This window comes from Periplaneta americana, chromosome 7 (genome assembly GCF_040183065.1).
Source record: "Periplaneta americana isolate PAMFEO1 chromosome 7, P.americana_PAMFEO1_priV1, whole genome shotgun sequence".
NCBI lineage: Eukaryota > Metazoa > Arthropoda > Insecta > Blattodea > Blattidae > Periplaneta > Periplaneta americana.
The window spans coordinates 86,088,736-86,114,132 of NC_091123.1; the positions used below are offsets into that span (position 1 = coordinate 86,088,736).

At 36.0% G+C, this 25,397-nt stretch overlaps 1 protein-coding gene across 4 annotated transcripts in view; it reads right to left on the reverse strand.

Annotated features, from left to right (window-relative positions):
• Positions 1–25,397, reverse strand: part of LOC138703254 (uncharacterized) — a 187,261-nt gene that overhangs the window by 50,447 nt on the left and 111,417 nt on the right. The window contains exon 1 of one of the 4 annotated variants that reach the window (XM_069830987.1): positions 3,817–3,837. The exons of the other annotated variants lie outside the window; for them this stretch is intronic. The gene's annotated coding sequence lies outside the window, so the exon portion shown is untranslated. Of the gene's footprint in view, positions 1–3,816; positions 3,838–25,397 lie in introns of those variants that run through there. 4 annotated transcript variants of the gene reach the window in all.

Below are 25,397 nucleotides of genomic sequence, written 5' to 3' on the forward strand. Positions count from 1 at the left end.
CTGTCCGTCCAAGTGGTTATGTCGCAGGATCGTAGAAAGGGGGGGGGAATCACGTGATAGTTAATTACTTAACGAGGCCCTTTTATTTAAGTTATTTTAAACAGTAGCATAATATTACGTAGACGTCAAATTAATTCCTAACAGAAATTAATGTTTTCAGAAAAGAGCTAAGAAAGCCCAGCCATTAGTTTTTACAGTGGAGCGAGCAGAAGCAGGTGGGGGAAATCGGGATGCGACGTAGGCAAACGGACGACAGTACCTGTGCGAACATATGATTCAATATTGGAAGTTTTCGTCACTGGAAAACGCGAACATATTTCTGAAACGTACTATAATCACTAACTCAGTACTGCGGCCTTGGTTCTGTGTGGAGGACAGTTGGAACTTCGTTAGTAGAAGGGGTGGGAGTGAAGCACATTCAAAAACTCAGGTACAATAAAAGTTGAAGTAAAAATAAAATGATGTCCCTGTATATTTTGTGGCTGGATAAAAAAAGCACAGCAACACGTTGTCTTCAATACACAAAAGAATATGTAACTTATTTACTTTCATTAAAATAAAATTATTATGCAGCGTAGAAAGTCGCGTAAAACTTAATTTTTCTACGAGACGTAAATTTCGTGTAATTTACTAAACTATGTATCACGTAATTTACGCGGTCAATTCTGATTAGCAGGCACCTCCGACCACAGGCTTCTTGTTATGTGGACTCCTTTGCTTTCTGTATCATTTTGATCCAATCGAACTGAGACATTCTCTGATATAAAGCCTTAATTCTGTAGTCCGGGATAGAGTTGAAATGTAGGTCTCAAATCGATTCATGACAATCGATCTTGTAAACAAACTCATTAATTTACCTGTGTTGGACAGCTGCCAACACGTGGAAAGTACGTTCGGCCGAGGTCGGCTGCTGTGGCAGCTTCTACTCGTAAGCAGCATAAACAAACGCACAACGCAAACTGTTTTATTTGCGGAAGGTTGTGTCATGTGTGGGATGTCAGCCAATTCTCACACAGCGTGGAAAACTTTTAAGACCAGAACAGTCTCCTCAGATACTGGTTGTCCATTTATTGTGTAGCAGCTATATAGTGTCGTGCAATGATCGAACATGAGAGGGGATATCAAGATACAACGAACTTCGTCCTACTCCTTAGGCATCCAGCAGTACGTGGAAATGAGCATGTAAACTAAAATAACCGAGTCTGTTGAAAACCGGCCAGAGGCCTTATGTTCGGCTCAAGTTTGCCGAGTCTCTGTAGAACCGAAGCTCCCTTTGCGTTTGTTCAATCTTCCCCTTCCTTACATATGTTCGGTGCCTTTCTCCTTAGTTCCTCCTCTCCCTGCGCCTTTACGCTTTAGCTGCATAAGGATGTCAGGCACATATCTTGAGAAGTTACGCATAGTAATGAGTGTAGATAATTTTATTGTTATTAATATGACTAAACATTCACAAATAAATGCGTATAAATACATCAAACAAAATATATTAAAAAACACATATGTTCATATTACCGATTAGTATTGTGCAATGTTCAAACATGAGGTAGGAAACCAAGACATTACAAACTTCGTCTTATTCCATATGAAAAACTAATCGCAAGATATGTACTCAAAATATAGAACTTCGCCATACTCGACAAGATAAGCAGAACTGTGTCTGTCATACACAGTGACAATGTATAGTAGTATGAAAAGTAAATAATTAATTTTATTTAACAAGCTCAATAGTATCTTATAATTATGTATAATATTCATTCATTCTGTTCTGCCCAAGGGCAGGTCTTTCACTGCAAAACCAGCATTCTCCAATCGTTCCTATATTCTGCATTCCTCTTCCAAGCAAACATTCTGATGGGAGCATATAAAAATTTAAATTTGTTTCTTCCATCATGTTAATGATGTCAAAAGAAGTGTTTATAAAAACATTTGGCCACTTGACCGCTGTCCAGAAAGTAATTCTTCCTTGGAGCCGTTTACAGAAAAAAACACAATTGCATGGAAATATTTATTGAAACAGATACAGCAATTATTACGCTATTTGTCAATATATCCCCCACTGAAATTGAGACATTAATTGTCATACCATGGGGATAATTTTTATATTCTTGTGTCGTAGAAGTCTGTAATTGCTGTCGAGTGGCCAGAATTTGTATGAGCACTTGTTTTGCTATTATTAACATCGTGAAAGAAAAAAAAAACTTTATTTGCCCCCATGAGAATGTTTGCCTGTTAGTCTCCGAATATGATCCACATGTCTTAATGTCGTCTATTATCTGGTATCTTCTTCTGTCCCGAACTCTTATCCCGTTCACCATTCCTTCCTGTGCATCCTGCAGTAGGTAGGCCTAGTTTCTCCTCAGCTAGCGACCCATCAATTCCTTTTTCTCTTTCTGATCATTTTCAGCATTATTCTTTCTTCATCCACTCTTTCCAACCCAGCTTCGTTTCTTATTCTATCTGTCCATTTCTTCTCCATATCCACATTTCAAATGCTTCTAGTCGCTTTTCTTCATATTATGAAAATTAAAAAGTTTATTTAACATGTTGGATATTATTTATTAACAGAGTGGATAATATAAGTTGTAATACTGTATAGTATGAAAATGATTTTTTTTCTATTTATTAACAGGTAGGGCACTGTAAGTTTATTGTGTGTAATATGAAAATTAAATAATCTTATTTATTCTGAGGTTGGATATTGCAAGCTACAACGAATTATGTGTAGCAGAAAAATGAAATCATACATTTTATTTATTAACAAGTTGGATATTATAAGTTATAATGATGTCTAGTATGAAAATGAAATCATTTAATTTTTATGGAATTACACAATTTAAGTTATTTTATATTATGTGTTCACGTTATAATACTTTCATCATCCGTATAGTCACATATCTATTGTTACCGAGCAATCGTGATTTATTTGAATATTATGTGAAGGATGTAATTATAGCTACTTTCTGGCGGTAATTGGTATAGTAAAAACCGTCATATATTTTTTTAAAACAAAATGTGATTTACCTATATGTATGTAGCCTATATTTCTATCGATAAATAAACATTATCTGTCCTTACTTCTAAATAAAACTTCACAAGATTTGTTCTAAAATCCTTACGCACCTAAAATCATGACGGGATGGAAGGGGAGGGTAGGAAGGAGAGGCCAACGAGCTTGAAAGAGCAGATTCGAGCGAGCTGGATAGATCCGCTTCTTCAAAGCAGACTTCGGCTCTTTCACGCTCGACGAACTTAAAGCGAACATAGCGCTTGAAATGCACGACACTAGTGGCAGCCATGATCTAATCGATACGAAGGGTGATTTTCAGCAAGTTCATCGCTATTACGTACTTTCCAGTGATTTAGGTAACTATCCCTTTAGATCCTTGACGAAGGGCTAGCGTTATTCTGATTCTCACATCAAGAAGGTATGAAGATAATAATTGAGTAGGTACTCTATTATAGAAATTAGTCATTGTCTAGGGTTGCCAGGTTTTCAGAATATATTAAATTGCATTGCATTTCGGGAGGGGGACACTATGACCTAGCACTGCGAACTTCAAGGTCTACTGCACCACACCGGCTGACTATACTAAGGTTCGCTGTGTACTCAGGTTTCGAGCAGGCAACCCCACCCATCCCTAGGCCAGCGTCGCCAAATGGCATTCGCGGAATGCTATGGAAGTATGGAATAACTGCATGAAAATAAAATAACTTGTAACAAAGACAGAGAAACCTATAAGTACCATCTCAGAGCATGCAGTATAGTACGTCCGCTCAAATGAGAGCCACTTGGAACGTGCGATTGGACACACTTACCGCAGGGAGCAAGCAGGCACACGACTCCGAGCAGGTTCCATGTAAACAACGCTGCGTTGCCATCTCTCCCTTCTGAAGACTGAAGTGAACATTCGTGTGCGTCTTGTAAATACAGAAATAAAACACAAACAGCTCCTATTCAGAGTCCATTGAGTCACTATTTAAATCAATTACACAAGATTCCAAGCTAGCTTTTAAGGAGCGATAATCACTTTCTTTGGTCTTTGCATGTTCGATATACTTTACCCAATGCTTTTTATTATTAATGTAATCCATTACATTTACTATTCAATCACGTACTTTTTGAATAGATTTGTTTCCCAATCCATTTTCTGACCGGACATTTCTCTTCAGTTCCGACCAAACGAATTCTATGGCAATGGTAGGGGTGGGCAGTCGTAGTACAACATGGCCGTATTTTGATGATAGATTGTCAATTACATACATCTTTTTTTCTGTAATGACTACGTTTTATCTCCTGTAGTAGATGTAACTTTGTTGTTGTGACTGGCGTGGGCAAAGGGATGTTATTTCCACGTTTTAATGACATCTATATATTGTTGATCTAGTGGTAGGTACAGGATTCACAATACGGGAACGGTATGGGGCATTATCCATAATGATGACAGACGGTTCTTCCAATAGTTTTAGCAAACATTCCTCAAACCATTCTTCAAAGATTTTATAATTCATAGTCCCACGATAATCAGCCGGGGCATCACACATACTTTGGTGGGTAACGAATAATACTCCTGGAATGAAACCATTTCTTCCCCTCGCATGTAAAATTACCATTCGTTGTCTTTTACCTGAAGAAAAATTGCCATCACAGCAACTTGAGCCATCTGACCAACGACACTTTACTCCGTTTCGTCTAATTATAGGCCTACTTCTTCATAACCCTGTTGTCGATAATATTGTATATTCTGTAAATACGAGGAACGCCACATCCGTATTCATAATGATTCCATTGCTGCTGGTTGAGATCCATTAGTTTTATATTTAAACCCCATTGAATGTAATAGTTCCATTAAAGTATTTCTTTGGTACGGAAACTCATATTGGGTACCTTGTGTTTTAATACGCAATTGCATTGAGAAGTTTATTTGACGTTGGAGCTATTTTATTTTTGATTTACAAGTATATTATATGGAACACAAAAGACAGAATATACATTTACTGTCCTCTACCTTATTCTGAGCTAACTGCATTATATTTGCGGACTCGTCTGAAACCGAATACTAAATGAACTTGTTCTCGGAGCATCGACTTAGATCTGTCAACAGCGCTGGCGTTGCAACAACCAGCCACGAGCTTCAAGACTGAAACACCTGACGCCTCCCGCTCAAGGTAGGTGCAAGTGGCTCTCATTTGAGCGGACATACTATATGTTAACATGTTAAAGTGAAATATGAGAAAAAATTACCAGTCTTACACAATTAAAGCTGTTGTACTACAACCCATCAGACTATACTTATTTTATATTATTAAAATTTAAAAGGCACAATACCGTTTTAAACTTATTAATTACAAAGGTTGTGTTCATCTAAATTATTAAATAAATGTTCTGGTTTTATATACCAGGTGAGTAAAAAGTATGGCACACAGCTTGCAACGTTCCAATTTTTAATGTTATGAAGAAACTGTATATATTATAAATACTGTAGTTGGCGAAAAAGGAATATTTTGAACATATTTTATAGAACTCTGTTTTTCATTTGTAAAATTGCGCCAAGAAGTCTGTTTATTTTTAAATGACGCCATGTAACTTATTTTTTCATGTTTGAATTTTTCAGATCTCCAAACATACAAACAGAAAAACATTTTTTATAAAATAAAAGAACACATTCATGATTTAGAAATGGATATGCACCATTGAAATTCGACTACAATATTGATACAAGGCATAGAATTTAAAGAAAGAAAAACTATTAAAACAATTTAACAATGCTGTAATTGTGTCACGTGCAGATATTAATTCACAGAAGCTGTTCAAAACTGCTCCATTGACTGCCAAACAATGCTTAAGACGTGTCTTGGAAATTGTAATATTTTCAGCAACACCGTTCGGTTCATCTGTTGTGTCTCACTCTCGTTCCTAATTTTTCGTTTTATCTCTTCGAGGTGTCGTGGTCGTTCCTCGTAGACCCTGTATTTCAAACACTCCACAAGAAAAATTCTAATGAGTTGAGGTCAGGGGATCTTGAGGGTCATTCAATAACTACTTTCTCTTCTGCTTCTCCATCATCCTGAAAATTCTTGGTTCAAATAATTCACCATCTCCCTTCCATAATGTACAGGGACACCATCTTGCTGGACTAAGATATAGTCTTCAATTCCTCTTCATTCCCCAGGGAATAGGCCTAAAAGTACCACAAGCTGGAACTACTTCATTCTAAATTTAAGTTCCATTTATAAGAAACGGACCTATAATCCTGCCACCTGCCCACACATTTATTTTTTGTGGATGTATATTGGTGTTCTATCATCTCTGGGGCCCAATACAGTAGCGGCTCGCAGTAAAAAAAAAAAATAGGTGAAATGTTCACCTATACAAATGCATTAACAGTTTTACCAATATATGAGTAGGCCTACTATTCTTAAACTACGTACAATTTTAATAGTTCTAGAACACATGCAAACAGGAAAATTAATCTATTTCAGAACTCGCCCAATTTCTTGCATATCAAGTCAATCCTCCAATCTTTTAAAGCAGCAAATCTATCGATGTTATCTTCATAAAATGTCAGAGTTTAACTGAGGCTGGACAGTATATCACTATGCAAAGCTATAGGGCTAATGATGAGTCTCTCCTGTGATGTAGCATTCCGAGTGCAATTTTCAATCTTTTCAAACAGAAAAGCTTCTTTCATCGGAAGAAATTTTTAAAGTTACTTTATACGACGTCTCTATTTTCTTAGCACTTTTTAAAACAAAGAATAAATGGAACTGTAGGTCGTCTAGAATTTAAAACATCTTTTTTATTCTCATATTTAAGTCTACAAAACAGCATTCCTAATAAACTAGAAACCGTTTCATTTTCAGGATACATATTTCACAATCATTTATCAATATTTTCTATGTACTGGTACCTAAGTATTTGTATAATAGCATTGTGTACTATTTATACAACTAAACACTGTTCATAACGACTGCAAAGAAAACTTTTTATTTTTATTTTAGAAATACAGTACTGGTAATAACTAGAATTAATTAGTAATACGAGATAACATTGTTTTACACATAAATAGATGATGGGGCACTTCACCTACTTCACCTGAAGTAATGACATTTGTGACGATTTACAGTGCCGTTTAAACAGAAAGTAACTTCAACAGTTATCCACAAGTCAGGATTGTGGCTGATTGTGTCATTGAGGTTTTGAGTAAACAGAGTCCTTCTATCAAAGTCATCTTCACTGCGTTCTTGCAGCAGATGTAACTTGTATGGATACCACTTGACTGTCTTAATTGGATGGTCTTACGCCAAACTGAACTAAGTGTCATAACACATATTTTGAGAAAAACAGAGTTAACTTTGTAGGCTTACAGCAACTTAATCACTTGGAATTTTGAATTTGTTCTGAGCTCAAAATATTCGTAAGTCTTCTAAAAAAAGTTAGACATTATAAGAACACTTGCAGCACATCATCACATTCCACAATCTTGAGCTTAAAATTAAATTTTGACATAGTTCACTTTGGCATAAGATTTCAAATAGGTTTTGAAAGTAATAACAATTATACAAACTAATGTAGCTTCAAATGATACTGCTGTAATAAACAAAACAACTGTTTGAAATCGTGGAACTCACATTAACAGCATTCTTAATATAGAGAAACATTGCATATGCATTACAAAAAGATAGTTCACAAGAAAAATAATTTAACCACTTTCTTAGGTTTCCTTTTCAGTCAGGTCCAATAAACTCGTTAAAAAAATCCAACACAGTTACGAAAAAATAGAATATGACATTGAAACAAGATTTTACAATATTTCACTAATTGTCTAGATCTTCATATTCACTGATGTGCTCATTAGTTTCTTGCAATCCATGTTGTGAAGATGCTTGCAGTATTGTACTGTAAAATGGATGATAGACTGGTGGGACATAATGTTACAAACTTTTGGTGTCTTTCAGTTTTTCTGGGTTAAGTGACCGACCCAGGGGATACAATGTGGTTTGAATTAGATTTCTAAGATTACATGGGCGGCCATGTAGCCTCTTACTGAAATTTACTTGTGAATATTCTTCAATTTCATTATGTGTGTATTTGAATTCCATGATTCCTGGTTTCTCGGTTAAGAATCTCATTTCTTTTATTCTTAACCATTGCAATTGGTTCCCTGCTAGACTTTTCTTCCTATTAACTAATGCTTCTTCGAGCACCTTTGCACTTTTGAAGTCTTTTGATTCCATTCTGACAACTTCAAACTTCATCTTTTTCATCCTTGATTTTTCAATTATTTCAGTCCATTGTGACGGAACATGAACTTCAGGATGATAGCGTAGCTTCTTTTCTATGTCCCCAAATTCACTATCATTTGGAGGAAATGAGTGTCCTGGTTCAGGAAATTTGTGCAAAATTTCTCCAATAGCATTTTCAGGATTTTGAACTAAATACATCCAAATTGAGGCCATTTTGAAGTTCCTGCTCTGTCCTCCACAGGAGTTTGACCACACAATTAGCTTCTTGTTGATCTTATGAGTTGCAATATATTTTAATAAACATGATCCAACTTCCTGTGCTCCTCCAGATGCAAAGCTTTCGTTCCACACATGCATAATTCCTTTGCTAGGTGAAACATCGTGTATCCCAAAATTAAAACAGGTGAGTTGTCTTTTGTAAAATGCTACTCCAGTAGTCAGCTTTGGAAGAAGCATTGCTTTCTTTAATCAGTGAAATTCTCATCTTCTTTACTGTGTTTCGAATCTTCCTTGAGACACTGTCTTGCAGATTCTACCCTCCAATGGTGTAACCGTTGTTCTTGTTTCAGATTTTGTAACAACGTATCTTCGTCTTCATTTCTTGTTTCTTCAGCTGCTTTAATCCTCACATTCAAACAGTCGCATGTCTGGAAAATATCTTTCAGAGGAGGCTTGAAGCTTAAATTAAAATCTCGCCTGAATACCTTCTCATAGAGTGACTGACTGGGAACTTTAAGAGTGTCATCTTCCTCTTTTAATTTTGTGATGAATAATCTATACATGAGGCTTAAGTTGAGATTAGTATCTAAATACTGCTTAGATGACATTTCCCTGCAGTAATGACTTGATATGGTGGGAAAACTTCTAATATGTTCTTGAATGCGATGAACCATTCCTTCTAGAGTTTTGTTGTGCGGGATATGCTTTCCACTTTGATCAGTCATGGAGCCAGTCTTCAGCTTGCACAGTGCTCTATGTACTCTAGAACTGTTAATTTTTAGAGTATTTAAAAAAATGTCGTTGCATACTTTAGCTTCAAGTCCATTACCATATGGGATGTAGTAACACCTAGACAACTGCTTCCGTGATTCTTTATTCTTTGACCGCCTTCTTCCTACTGGTTCACACTTCACTGCTCCAGCTATTATTGTCTGCATTTCCCAAGATCCACAATCATAAAACATATTGAAAAACGTTTTTCTGTCCTCAATCCCAATTTTTTCCAGCACCTAGCTTTACATGAACATTTGTAGTCGATGAAGTCTTTCCCTGCTATAACTTTTCCTCTACAGCTAACATATTCCTGTCCTGAGTTTCGTTTCTGTTTTGTAACTGATTTCTTCCAGTTATCTGGGCAGGGTTTCTTTCTCTTTCTTTTCAAAATTTTATTTTCGTCTGAAAAAAGAGAAAACCCTTATTTAATTAATTATGGGGTAAAATTGTACTACTATTACATTTTTATCCCTTTAAAATAAAGTGAAGAGTGAGTTAAATGAGCATGGAAAAAATATACTAAATGTCGTATGCCAAAGTGAACTATCTCCATTTCTCGACTTATACAGGCATGACAAGGAAATTTTGTTGTTAAGAAGGAAGTTAATTTTAGTTGGCTGTTGTTTGTTAGCCACAAGGAGGTTTTCTTCAATTTATAATTTCTTGAGCATGCGCAGTGACAGTTTGTGTCCATGTTCACGCATAGTTCACTCTGGCACAAGTGAAATGAAACATAACCTCACACAAAACTATAATGAAAAATATATTTACATTTTTCTATCATTACGTTGTACTAACCTTCAGAAGACGTTGTCTCAGCGTCATCTGGATTATAAAGATCAGACGAACTTGAACTAAAAGGATCTTCTGTTTCACATTCACTCTCAGGACCTTCATTATTTGTTTTCCGACAACCAGTTGCGCGGGAACTATCTCCAAGAGACGCCATTTTTTACTGTCATTTAGTTCGGTTTGGAATAAGGAAAGTAATGCTACCAACCTTACGTTAAAGAAAAACAGTTGAATATCGTAAGGCAGAGTTCAGAAATCACTTAGTTCATATTGGCAGAAGAAAATTACTTGATTTTTGCGTATAACATAATATCGCGATTTTTATAAAAATTTCGCTTAGTTCACTTTGGCATAAGACCATCCAATTAATTTGCATACGAATTTTTGGTTGGCATCATGGTCAACTGCAAGCAGGAGAGTAGATAAATGTGTGTTTTCTTCTACCGCTTATAAAAATAAGTGTCGAGACCTTTTCCGCCATCTGCACCTTTGATCTTCCAGACTGTTGCTTATTTTTAACACAGAGCCTCTTCCAGGATCGATAGCAAAACAAAATCTTATCATCAGCTTCCTCACAAATAATATTTCAAGTACTTTATGATAAACTGAGCTTCCATCAATATACGAAGCCTTAAACCTACAGTATTATTAGATGTTCTGTTTTTTTCCTCTGTTCCGAACAGAACGCAGACTGAAAGGTTTAATATGCTTGTCGGTGGAGATGGAGATAGCGAGATGATATTTGGCGGGATGTGGTTGGGGATTGACCATGGGATTCCTTACAGTTGGGAAATATCTCGGGAAAACCCAAATAGGTAATCAACCCAAGACAGACTCGAACCCGCACCAAATAATAATAATAATAATAATAATAATAATAATAATAATAATAATAATAATAATAATAATAATAAAACGCTTGACCACATGATATGCTCAATTTTTGCTTTAATATTGAGAGAGATTGAGAGCTAGTGCAGCTGTTTTCTCCCCATAGCTAAACAAGACATCTCGATGGATGTAAAATGTTTAACAACTATCAAAGAGGTTATTTTCGATTCATCAGCTATTTGTAATCTCTGGTATTAGTCATGTCAACGGTCAAATTTGAATATAAAATTTCAATAATGTCAAATCAATGACGAAGTATTACGCAAACTGACTAGCTTCAATACACAGGATGTAAGTAAAAGAATTTTTGTACTAACTTACTGTTCGAAATTTCATAAGAGCGTTCTTATAACTATATAAAGTTTGGTAATTCTTTAATTATAATTTTTAATAATGAAATTTGGTTCTGAAAAGATGCACGCATTTAGAGTATTTACAAAAATGTAACGTGAATATAATTTTGTTGTATATTACCATCAGAATATATAGTGTCGTGGTTTAAGGCGTCATGCCTTGACTCGCGTTACGGAATTAGACGCCTCATGGGGAAGGAATTTTCTCAAGAAATTTGGACCAGTGTCTTGGACTAGTGAAGATCCAGCATCGCGATGAATTTGGGAGCTACGATAGGTAGCAAAATCCAGTTCCGCAAAGTAGCTATAACGGCTGGGGGTATCATCGTGCTAGCCACATGATATCCCTGCCCCGATTGGATGATCGTTCATCTTGCTGAGGTATGTGGACGTGAGGTCAGAAGTCGGCTGATCGGCTTTGGCTCTCTATGGGCATAATGCATTCATGAACCTGATGTTAATTAGGCCTACTAAAACAGTCATAAAAGAGACAGCAGCAATTATATTTTCTCTCTATCTTAAAAACAAACCAAAAAAAGATAAAAAAAAAGCACTCGGTGTTCGAACGCACGACCTCACGATTATCAGCCCGGAATACTATCATTACGCTATAAGTGTAACACGTAGGATCTTTAATTATAACTGTATATAGCGGGCAACGTGGTCCAACAACATGTAACATCGCCTGTCTCCGAATTGTAGCGGAAATACCCGAAGGAAACTTAGTATCTAGAGAGCGGCCACTTTTTCTTTTGACAGCTGTACAGTCTTAGAAAAAAGTTTTCTCGTACAGTTACTTTATGTCCCAGAAAGGAGGCAGTGTGCATGATCAGAGGACGAGCGATCTGGTTCACAAGAGAAGAGCTAGTTGAGGTAATCAAATTAGTTTTGTTTCGTTGTATATCTGATCATGCCCACTGCCTCCTTTCTGGGACTTATAAAGGATCTGTGCGACAAAGCTTTTTTCTAAGACTGTACGTACTATGCGTAGGCTACTTACCGAGTAAAACAGTGTTGCCAAACTACGCAGACTTTGTCTAATTTTCTAATTAACCGTGCACGTAATCACAAAACGCATAATCGTTTTAAATTTATTTTAATGCATTCTATGGCCCCCTTCAATCTGCACAGTTACATCACTTCCACCCTGTATAGGCCTGTATATGAATAAATGAACCATTCTGTCCCATTAAGGGCTAATGCCTTGTAAAAAGGGCCTTGTTAGGAAACTGCTGTTGTGAGCTGATTTATATGAAATTGCGATTTAGTTATTGCTTGACAGGCACACGTAGCCAGTCTCTCTGAACATACCACTAGGACGTATGGCCACCGCGGAGCAAACACAGGACAACACACGACAACAAACTATCACCCAGTCCCTGGACAGAAGATATCTCCACTTCCCTCGCAGGAATCGAACCGCTTGAATGGGAAGTGCATACGCTATGCACAAAGTCACAACGGCGAACCTATGCTCAGTCAAAATACAGAAATAAAATAATTTACTGTTCAAAGTAAAATAATAAACTTTTTGTCTTCCACATTATGTACGAAAGGTTCTCATGTACAACCCTTAATGTTCACACATCTGATTTATTCATAAATTGTACGATTTAAGTATATGTACGTCCCGCTCCGTAGCGTCGTAGTCTGAGGCATCATGCCTGGACTCGCTCTGGTTCGAGACCCAGTGCCCACCCAACATCGTGATGATTTTGAGGATATATAAAAGGTACGCAAACCGGTTAAACCAGTTATGACAGCTATATGGATCATCGTGCTGACCACACGTTATTACCCTCGTACTGGTTGGTAAAGGTAAAGGTATCCCCGTCACATACCATGAAGGCACTTGGGGGCATGGATGTAGAGCCCCATGCTTTCCATGACCTCGGCACTAGAATGAGGTGGTGTGGTCGGCACCACGCTCTGACCGCCTTTTACCCCGGGAAAGACCCGGTACTCAATTGTACTGTATTATTTTCCTTATTTTGGAAAAATATGCAAAAAATTATAAAACGAAAATAAAATTTTTCTTTCTGGTGCCAATGTGTTCTCACACTTCTCAAATTGCTTGAAAAAAATCATCACTACAATAAACATGTTGGTTTAGCATGAATAAATTATTCCGTAATTATAAATGTAGCATTTTTTACAGTAACAAAATATTTCATTAAAATCATAATTCGAAAACTAAATGTCATAATTTTACTTTCTTTGCGTCGATAGATGTCTCACAGTCCAAATAATTGACAAAATATTCATGAGGGAAATAGAAACAAAAATATTGGACCAGGAAATAATTATATGAAATTTGCTCATGGTCTTAAACTTTTGTTAAGTACTGTATAGGAGGCTGAGTGAACATCGGGGCCGTTCTGGAAGTTTGGCAACGAGAAAAAATCCTGTCACAACCTGGGATCGAACCCCGGACCTTCCAGTCCGTAGCCATCGTACTGGTTGGATGATCGTTATCTCTGCCGAGGCATGTGGACGTGATGCCAGCAGGTGGCTGGTTGGCCTTGGACCTTCATGGGCTCTCGCGCCACGGACGGACGGAAGTGCCTATATGTGCACAATTCGAAGGAAGGTGCAACCCGCATGAATAAAAAAGCAGCAATGATGATTTCAAGAAAGAACGATATGATGGTTAGCCTTTAGAAGAGTGGACGTAAGAGACGGATAAACTAAAAGGGCACTCAAGAAGGGAAGAGGAGTTTGCGCAGAAGTAGTCGAGAAGGGATGAGAAATGAGGAAGAAGAGGTTGTGAGAGCTTCCACAAATGGAAACAAAATCGGAAAGAATACGATCTTAGAAAATGGTGTTCAGAAGGGCTGAAGTGATGTTGTAGCCTGATGCAGTATGAGTAGAAGGTAATAGTGTGGTTAGAATGTGTTTTAAGTGTGAACAACAATTTGAAACGAGTTGTGTAGTAATAAGGTGAAATTAAATCAGAAAAATGAACTAAGATTGTAGGATTATATTAATAAATATATAAAAATGCAAAGAAGTAATTTAATGATGTATAAAGTATGAAAAAAGTGAGTGATTTGCTTGTGGTAAGATACCTACGTTGGATAGAAGAAAGTAGTTCTGAAGATGGCTACTACTACGCTGAAACTAGTCAACTAGGTATTTACAAAATTAGTTTCAATTAACACGTGAAAGTGATTGTCATATATTCCTAATAGAAGAAAGATTGAACAAGGCTGATGGCAGAACTTAGAAAACAAGAATTAGTTAACTACACATCATTATAGTGAATTTGGATGGAAGCTTAGAGTAGGATTGTACAAACTCAGATCATGTGACCAGAAAAGTAATAGAATTAGTGGGTAGAATAGAAATTGTATGATAGTATAATAAAGAGAGTATAGATGAATGAACTGAGGAGAGTGAAAGGACGATAAAAAGGACTATAGAAATTTAGGAAAAGCAGTATAAGTGATTGATGGGAGGATAATATAAAAAAAATTGAAGAGGTGGGGTAAAATGGTAGGGACTCTATTAAACTTGTTCAGGATAGAGACCGATGATGGGCTTATGTGAGGGCGGCAACGAACCTCCGGGTTCTCTGAAAGCCATTTCTAAGTATAAGTGAGTGTGGTACTATTCGAAGGGCTATTTTAATTAGAAAGTAGGATAGTTAAAAATTATTATAGTAGTGGTGGACTGAAAAACAGAAAATAACAGACTAATATGTAATGCAGATTGATAATAAATATAAAAAACCGTTCAAATTGGAATTTGTTCCTTACAAAACACTACATATTTACGACTACTGCCTAAGGCATAGATGTCCAATTGTGTGTAACGGTACGAGGTAACCCCTGGCGTTAGCAACCCGCAGCGCATATTCTTTAAAGGTCGTTTTTCCTATTTTATATGGAAAGTTATTGACCTTAGCAGAGCATGCTTGACGTGCAATATCTCCTGGTTCTATAGGCGTTTGGACACCCATGGTGTAAGGGATATATAAACTATCAACATGGCAAAAAGAAGCCCATTATTTAATTGTCAGAATTTGGATCTACTCTGGTGCAAAAATAATATACGTAGGTTAGTGCATGCACGAGAGATTGAGGGACAGACAGTAATTCCCAAACAAATACTAATTGAGGAGATCGATTTTCAAGTGACGTTTATTTGTATTATTTCTCCAAAATTGGTAGTATATTTCAAAATTTGTAAAATATTAATATAATATCAAAATATGTCTTGTATAATATGTAAATATATTATGTGTGTGTAAAATATGTAACTTAAAACTTCGGAATAAAAATCTTCCTAGCGTGATTCGCAGACATTTCTGTTTTTCTCTTACCTACATATTCAGGTTAAAATCCGGGCCCTAGTAATATAGAATAGCGCTTACTGTCAAACATTAGCTGAAGGGATCACCAAGGGTCCCTCGCCACTCGATGGACTTACATTCATCCATCCAATAGCTGTAATGGGAACAAGATAAAGAAAGTAATTGTGCAACGCATCAGAGTATTATGAGATAATGTGTGGAATTTCCGGGACATTAATTTTTTCTTCTATTTCAATTGGATTTCACAGTTTTTTCGTGTGTTGTCCCTGTTTACCAAATTACAGAGTCTAGAACAGTCGTCGGCAAATTTGTACTCACTATGACATCACTGGACACAACCAGCCATACGTAAGATGTAATATCAATCGAGGAGTATAGAGTATTCCGTTCGGATCCCAGTGGCGAACTCTCAACAAAAGGATTTGACTTAGACTGCACAATATTGATTTATAGATGTACAAATTATATTTTGTTTCGCTTTTATTTCTACTGTGCTATAACAATCTAGGAAAATACGTCACAAATTGCCACTTTAATACTACTCGTAAACTTTCGTCTGTTAGTCACGATCTTTGTTTCGATATTACAAGTTTTCGTTCAGAAAACAAGTGTTCCGAAATATATTGATTGTAGAGCCAAACATAGCAACTATGTAGGATAGCGGCAGGCGACCTATGATAGGAGAGCATTTTAAATAAATCTAAGACAGTCTGGTGTTACACAATGACAACGTTTTATGTCCTCACTTATTTCCAGCTCTCTTAATAACACGTTAGTAACTTATACTTTTTTAGAGTCGTATTTCGAGTCCCGTATGTTACTACAGATACAAGTTGTTTTATGTTCAGATTCATTTCTTCTATATATTTTCTTCATGCGTGGAATAACTCTTCTCCTGTCGTATTTCCTGTAAGTGCAATGACTTCGAGCAAATACTCTTATAAAGAGAGATCCTTCGTAACTCCGCATGTGAACATTACCAATTCTACTGTATCAATAACTACGTTTCCAAACTACGTTTCCACCTAAAGCGAGAGATTAGACCACTGTTTATTCATCTTTGTTTTTATTTCTCGTTCAGCTAGTGTTTCAATATCTCTTATTCTCCTTTGTATTGTTCGTGTGGATAATTTCATACTGTTAAAAACATCAGATTATTTGGGACAAATATTGTTAGCAACTTTATTCAGACATGTTTTAATGAACTGAACGGATATCAGCCAAGGGTAAACGTGATCAAGGATGAGAAGGGTGACTTGCTTGCAGACTCTCCATCAATCCTAAACAGATGGAAAAACTATTTTGCGCAACTACTAAATGTACATAGGCCAAATAGAAATGATCGGGACGAAATTGAAATACAAACTGCTGAGCCATTTATACCCGAACCCACACTTTCAGAAGTCAAAATTGCGATAGAAAATCTGAAAAAGTACAAGTCTCCAGGTATCGACCAAATTCCAGCAGAATTAATACAAGAGGGTGGAAGTGCATTATATAGCGAAATTTATAAACTTGTACTTGCTATTTGGGAAAAGGAAATTGTACCAGAACAATGGAAGGAGTCCATAATTGTACATATTTTTAAAAAGGGGGACAAAACCAACTGTGGTAACTTTCGAGGAATATCACTTTTGTTGACGTCGTACAAAATTTTGTCCAATATTCTTTTGAGAAGATTAACTCCGTACGTAGATGAAATTATTGGGGATCATCAGTGCGGTTTTCGGCGTAATAGATCGACTATTGATCAGATTTTTTGTATTCGACAGATAATGGAGAAAAAATGGGAGTATAAGGGTACAGTACATCAGTTATTCATAGATTTCAAAAAGGCATATGACTCGGTTAAGAGGGAAGTATTATATGATATTCTTATTGAATTTGGTATTCCCAAGAAACTAGTTCGATTAATTAAAATGTGTCTCAGTGAAACATACAGCAGAGTCCGTATAGGTCAGTTTCTGTCTGATGCTTTTCCAATTCACTGCGGGCTAAAGCAGGGAGATGCACTATCACCTTTACTTTTTAACTTCGCGCTTGAATATGCCATTAGGAAAGTTCAGGATAACAGGCAGGGTTTGGAATTGAACGGGTTACATCAGCTTCTTGTCTATGCGGATGACGTGAATATGTTAGGAGAAAATACACAAACGATTAGGGAAAACACGGAAATTTTACTTGAAGCAAGTAGAGCGATCGGTTTGGAAGTAAATCCCGAAAAGACAAAGTATATGATTATGTCTCGTGACCAGAATATTGTACGAAATGGAAATATAAAAATTGGAGATTTATCCTTCGAAGAGGTGGAAAAATTCAAATATCTTGGAGCAACAGTAAGAAATATAAATGACACTCGGGAGGAAATTAAACGCAGAATAAATATGGGAAATGCGTGTTATTATTCGGTTGAGAAGCTCTTATCATCCAGTCTGCTGTCCAAAAATCTGAAAGTTAGAATTTATAAAACAGTTATATTACCGGTTGTTCTGTATGGTTGTGAAACTTGGACTCTGACTCTGAGAGAGGAACATAGGTTCAGGGTGTTTGAGAATAAGGTGCTTAGGAAAATATTTGGGGCTAAGCGGGATGAAGTTACAGGAGAATGGAGAAAGTTCCACAACACAGAACTGCACGCATTGTATTCTTCACCTGACATAATTAGGAACATTAAATCCAGACGTTTGAGATGGGCAGGGCATGTAGCACGTATGGGCGAATCCAGAAATGCATATAAAGTGTTAGTTGGGAGACCGGAGGGAAAAAGACCTTTAGGGAGGCCGAGACGTAGATGGGAGGATAATATTAAAATGGATTTGAGGGAGGTGGGGTATGATGATAGAGACTGGATTAATCTTGCACAGGATAGGGACCGCTGGCGGGCTTATGTGAGGGCGGCAATGAACCTTCGGGTTCCTTAAAAGCCATTTGTAATTGTAATCCTTCATTATAGCACTTCAATGATTTTGCGATTTCCAAAGCAATAACGTAACTTGCATGGAGTTCCCTTGGCTCAGCTTGTTTAATCATATTTTAGTACCGGAATTATTATTTGAATTTAGTTTCTTTTATGTTTTAATTATTGCTTCGCTCTGTCCAGCCTACGAAAAGAAAATTATTTTTATACTTATTTTCTACTGTCTACATTTCCGTTTACAATTACATTGGATATGTTCATGCTTACCTATGATTTCGTGATCATCTTATGACGTGTCGTAATGTCGCTAGATGTGCGATTTATAAGTACCTGTTACAATTTTAGAACACAAGAGGCATCTACATTGTTAATATATGCAGAAAAAATACTGTTCCTCCCATTCTTCCTTAAACACACGTTTCCGAACAGATGTTGAAGGTTTGAGAAAGAAGAAATCTAAATCTTATCAGGTAACCCGCCACTGATAGATGTCTGTGTACTTGAGTTGCAGGAGAGTTGGACGGAAGGGAGGGGGTGAAGCAAAGACAGTTTACCGCGCTGCCCCTGCGACGTCACTATTGCTAGTGATCACGATGACATTTTTGCCGATCCCTGTCTGGAAGTTTAGTCTGTAGTTACGTCTGTTTAACACTACTGTTAAATGTTCGCTTTTGTTTTCTTTCTTGCCATGTTTTTCCTTCAGCAGGAATGATGCAAGCTGACTCATCCCCTTAACACCATTTCAATTGCACTATTCAGTAATACCGTGGGAGTGCATTAACAGCAGCCAAGTGGTGTCATTCATTGTATTACGAGATAGTTCATATAATTGCCGAGGCTAAGCCCACATGGAAATCACGTGATGGATGTCTCAGGTGTCCTTTCCACCGACTCTTTTCATCATAATGTTCATTGTTACCAGCTTACTGTCCGTTCCGTCTTCAATGCCGAAGACTTGTCTTTTACGACGATTCTTCTTCCTGCTGATTGGCACTAAGCCAGGAATTTTCAAGGCTATATAATTTTACATGCTTTGCATATTGTGCTCTAACTATTATTTTTATTTTCTGAATTGTTTTCTGTTAATTGAAATATAATTGAAGACCTTCCCGGAACAAGGCTGTAACCAATAAAACTGTAATTCATATTTCAGTAGAAAGAAAAAGAATTTCATGGACATATTTCATTAGGTCTATGTTTACTATTACAACCATTTGACTAAATAAGGATACAAGTTTATTCCGCCATTGAATGCAATAATGTATCGTTATAACTAAATGCTTTAAAATTACTTTTTTCACCTACATCACATATTTCAAGAATCTGATATAATTTCAGATTCTTGAATATTACATCCTTTTTCCGTGGAGATATTCAATTCATTCTGTTTGTATAGCCCTATAATCTTTAGCATACCTACTGTAAGTATATTCCGTTGAATAGTTAATGGCAAAATATTGAAAAAAACAAGTGTCTATTTTGTTGAATTTATTTTTTTCTCTACTTTGTTATTATACAAAGTATAATATAAACTCATATGATGATACAAAAACTAGATTTAGAGATCTTTGCGGCAATGCCATGTTTTCAGCGTCACTATTCACTGATACTGCAAAGTGATTTTGGACATGGCATCTGAATGTCTGTGTTCAATTCCTTATAGTCATAAACAACCTACGGATTTTATTCATAATTATTCAGTATCTAGGAGTCAATTTATTAGGAAATAATGTATATGGGAATATAATAATTTTAGAAAAAAATATTTACTTGGAACGAAAAACACAAAATAGATATGAACTCGAAATCTATGCAAATGACTTATTTTGACTGAAACATCTATATTGCACCTATAAGGGAGAAAAAACTGTAACATTTTAACATGAAAGGTTTACTCATGTACCATGGAAACAGAAGTGTAAGATGAACTTTGTGTTTTGTCGTTTTCCACGCGGCTCATCTCGCTCCATTCTACGTTTATAGGATGTACTTATCCTGCCTGTGGTAATATTTATTTAACCCTTAGACTCATCCTTACTTAAACTAAAATTTACATAACAAGAATAAAGATGTTTCACGTAATCCAAAGGATTTCTTAAATTCCCTGTTGTTTTTAATTTTGTTTCTTGCATAGAGTCAAGAGATATAGCGCAGTATATTCCCAGATCTCTAGATTTCGTAGAAATAAATTAATATATGCACAATTATTTGCAATTTTGGTTGTGAATATTCCAAATCTAAGAGGCTTCAGGCAAAGCTAGCCACTCTCAGCGAAGAGAATTCATTTGTACTTCAGGTAGTAAACGGAAGGATGCATTTTAATAAACTCTTTATTTTGTTACAGGGAGTGAACCAAAGCGAAGTTTCTATAGCTTAACATTCATATTACTTTTAAATGCATAATAATAATAATAATAATAATAATAATAATAATAATAATAATAATAATAATAATAATACTTACAAATGGCTTTTAAGGAACCCGGAGGTTCATTGCCGCCTGCACTCACATAAGCCCGTCATCGGTCCCTATCCTAAGCAAGATTAATCCATTCTCTACCATCATATCCCACCTTCCTCAAATCCATTTTATATTATCCTCCTATCTACTCTAGGCCTTTTCCCCTCCGGCCTCCCAACTAACACTCTATATGAATTTCTGGATTTGCCCATATGTGCTACATACTCTGCCCATTTCAAACGTCTGGATTTAATACTCCTAAGTATGTCAGGTGAAGAATACAATGCGTGCAATTCTACGTTGTGTAACTTTCGCCATTCTCCTGTAACTTTATCCCTCTTAGCCCCAAACATTTTCCTATGTAGGTACCTTATTCTCGAAAACCTTAGCTTCTGTTCCTCTCTCAAAGTGATAATCCAAGTTTCACAACTAATAACAATAATAATAATAATAATAATAGAAGTGATGCAATGTACCTACATAAGTTAAAGCAATTTTAAATATTAGTACGTTTGTGAACAGTAATTAGACCTACATACATATACGGAATATCTGATATATCTCCGTAAACGTAAACGATACAGCTTACAAATCACTCACACTCTCTTTCTTTCATTATTTTATTTTATCTTAGCTTCTTCCTTTATTTCTTTTCTTTATAACTGCTTCATGTAAATTTTCGAGAGTTCAGGTGCGCTCGTATAATGTGAGTGTATGCGCGCGCACGATTTGTTTGATAATCACTGAACAACAAGAATTTTGCTCCGATTTAAAACAATGTGTCTCTTATGGTTGGTGTGCGCTGAATCCGAAAATGCACCTCTTTCTTCGTATCATGTAAGGGTTTTAAGATATACTATGATTTTACTTTTCGATAAGCGCTCCCCAAGGAAACATCTGGCGCGGGTTGGGGGTATAAACCAAAACAAATGTTAATGCATTTTATGAGTTTATGACTTATTTCCGGTTTATTGTAATTGTTGGCATGTTCTTTTGTACTTCTAATAACAAATAAACAGATATTAGTCCCTTCTATTCAGTAAATTTCCTTACAGTTCAAAGTGAGGTATACATAGTGAACAAACAAGGGTGTGGTTTTCAGTATTTAAAAGAAAAGTGCGCTGAGTGACGGCAAATTAAAAGAGAGCATTTGCATCGGTCCACAAATTCACAAAGTTATGGCTGACTCTTTGTTTGAGGAAAAATGTTCCGTTACAGAAAAAATGGCGCGCTTTCAAAGATGTTTGCTCAAATTTCCTAGGAAATTCTAGGATAGGCAACTACAAAGAACTTGTTGTGGAAACTATGTCAAGTGCGTATGAGAAAATGAGGCGTAATATGTCTCTCAAAATAAACTTGTTACATTCTCATTTGGATTTCTTTCCTCCTAACCTTGGAGCTCTAAGGGACGAACATGGGGAAAGATTTCAATCAAGAAATATCTGAAATGGAAAGGCGATATAAAGGAAGATCATCATCCAGTATTCTTGCAGGATATTGTTGTTCCTTGTAAAAACAGTCCTGGTCTAGTTATAAACAGAAGTCGTCCAGAAAATTATTTTAAATATAAGTTCAAATTCCGAGATTTTTCTCATTAGGACCTATAGCCTACGTATGAAATATTTTTATTGTTTTAAACTATGTAACATCATTTTTGTATCCAGTACACGTTTTTCAAGTATTATGAGGGATTTTAATCCCTAGTGTGTTGTAATTTTACCATTAACAGTGAAAAATTGAAAAAAGAGAAGTTTTTCATTAAGAAAATGAATTCATTTTCTCCGGAAAATGGCACGTGATGGGGCAATTTGGATTTTAAATTCAGGTTTAGGGCACACATAGACTATTAGTAATATTCACCTATTTTTATTTCGGAGCAAGACAAAACGTAAAAATTTGTTGATCAGTGATAATTTACTAATATGCATGTTTCATTGCCTCAAAACGTGGGAACAGCCACAGCTTTATAAAACTTCATTTGTGTATTCCTTTTCGTTATCCGAAAAAGTATTTCCTTGGTTTTCTAGACGTATACTGGAATGTGCGTATTTTAGTATCTGCGTCTTTATCCTCAAGTTATTTGAGACTACAGAATTTGATTTTCACACAATTTACAGTACGATATACTGAAACTTGTGGAGTTCCGTAATATCTATGTTTTCATGAAGTACAGCAATAGTATTTCGAGGAAGAAAAATTGCAGTATTTTCCCCTTCCAGGGCAAGGGCCTCTCTCCATGCCGCAAGGCTGTTGTCTAATCTCACTCGCTTATGTAATGATAAGTTATGTAAATGATGTGTAAACAGTTGGTAGCATTATTTTTTATTTTGGTATGTCGTAAGAATGAGATAATCGGGATTCTTGTTTATCTTTACATGAATATGTTGATAATTAGATGTTAATAATGATTACTCTAATTTCTTTATTGTTGTTATATTTACCCATATTTTTCTCAGGCATGATTGTAAATGCATAGCGATATAATTGAAGGGTTCAGCACCATAGTGGGCCAAGCGCCATTTACTAAAACCGTAGAAAACAAGGGTTAAAATGAAGTTATCATCATAATTCAATGGAAACATATAGCGAGTAATATAAAGTATACACATTCAAACTAAATGATATGTCAATCTTCATTAAACTACAGTATAGTATTCACTTAACTTTAACTCTCTTATGTTCATTGTACCGTGAAAAATAAACTTATATTTGCTATTTTGTTTGAAGTTTAAATATTATACAACTGACATATTGGATAGATTACAGATGGAGGGTCGGACAACCCAAACGGGTCCATTGTGTTAAATCCAGATCTGAAAATGTCCTATGCTATGAGCCTACATATTGACATTTGTTCGATAATAGTGCAATTTAGAAAAGTGTAGCTCAGAATATAATTCAATGAATATAACTTAACATACCCTGGGGGCACGATATATAACAGAATGGTTCAAATCTTGGCATATGCTGATGATGTACTGATTAGTAGATCTGTGCAAGAATTACAGTCGAGCTTTATCCAACTAGAACAAGAAAGTATCAAAATGGGTTTGAGAGTGAACACTAGTAAAACTAAATATATGATTGCTACAAGAGAGGAAGGTAGATGGATAATAACATAACAATTAGAAGGAACAATTTTGAAAGAGTACAGAGCTTGAAATATCTCGGGAATGTGAGTACTGATAATAAAGAAAGATTACAGGCGGGAAACAGATGCTGTTACGATCAAGGGATCTCTCAAGAATAGGTAAAAAGAAAATATATAGAACAATAATCAGGCCGGTCGTTACATATGCCTCCCAAACCTGGTCTTTACTAATAAATGAGGAAAGGAAAATTGCGGCATGGGAAAGGAAAATTTTGAGAAGAATATATGGGCCCAAAATGGAGAATGGAGAATGGAAAATTAGAACGAACAAGGAACTTTATGAGATATATGGTGAACCGCATATAATGGGTGTAATTAGAAGCGTAAGGTTGAAATGGGCTGGCCATGTTGAAAGAAGTGAAGAGGGATCATTACTAAAAAAGATTTATAGAGGGAAGCCGGATGGTAGAAGATGTGTTGAGAGACCTAGGAAGAAATGGATTGAAGGCGTTGAAGAAGATATAAAGCAGATGGGTATAAGGGCATGGAGGAGAAGAACTCAGGACAGAAATGAATGGGCTTCTATTGCTAGGCAGGCTCTGTTCCTTCAAGGAACGTAATCGCCATGGAATAAGTAGTAAGTAATCCAAAGTTTTAAAGATACAGAGATTGGATTTGCAATAAAAACTTCATTTTTCATAGGCATTTGGTCCCTTTATAAATATCGGGGGATTTCACACAAGTATAAGGACAGGATTGAAACATCTCTTTCGAAGGAGTGTCCTTGAACTTCTGGTAGAACCTGTACGTGTCGCTTATGCAGTGTTAAGGAAAATTGCGAATTTCACAGTTCCAGAAAAATCAGTTTGTGTTTAAATGCATCATAAAAAAACCTGTCACGAGGTATCAGGTATTGACAAGGAAACCAATTTATAACTGACACAGATCGTACAGCACTGCATACAACAAACCTTGTCTTGTATTCTATATACTAGTTCGATCAAAATAATTTTTTGAGTTTGTGTAATTTGATACACAGTTTACTACGATGTAATCTCATTTCAATATAAACAACGTAGTTGAAATATAATGCAAAGAAAGATACAGCGCTATCTTCATTGTTAACATGCAATTAGTGACAACTGCAGAAGTAAAGTAAATACAAACATTATCTCTTTTTTAGCTTATCTCTCTTTTATCGCTTGCTGATCCATATGCTTCAAGAAAGTAATTAGCAGTTTCACAGCACGATAAACGGCGCAGATGTATTTAATATTTCACACGGTTTTTTTCCATTGCCAGTTCAATGTTCCAGTAAGTTATCATGACTATTACACTTT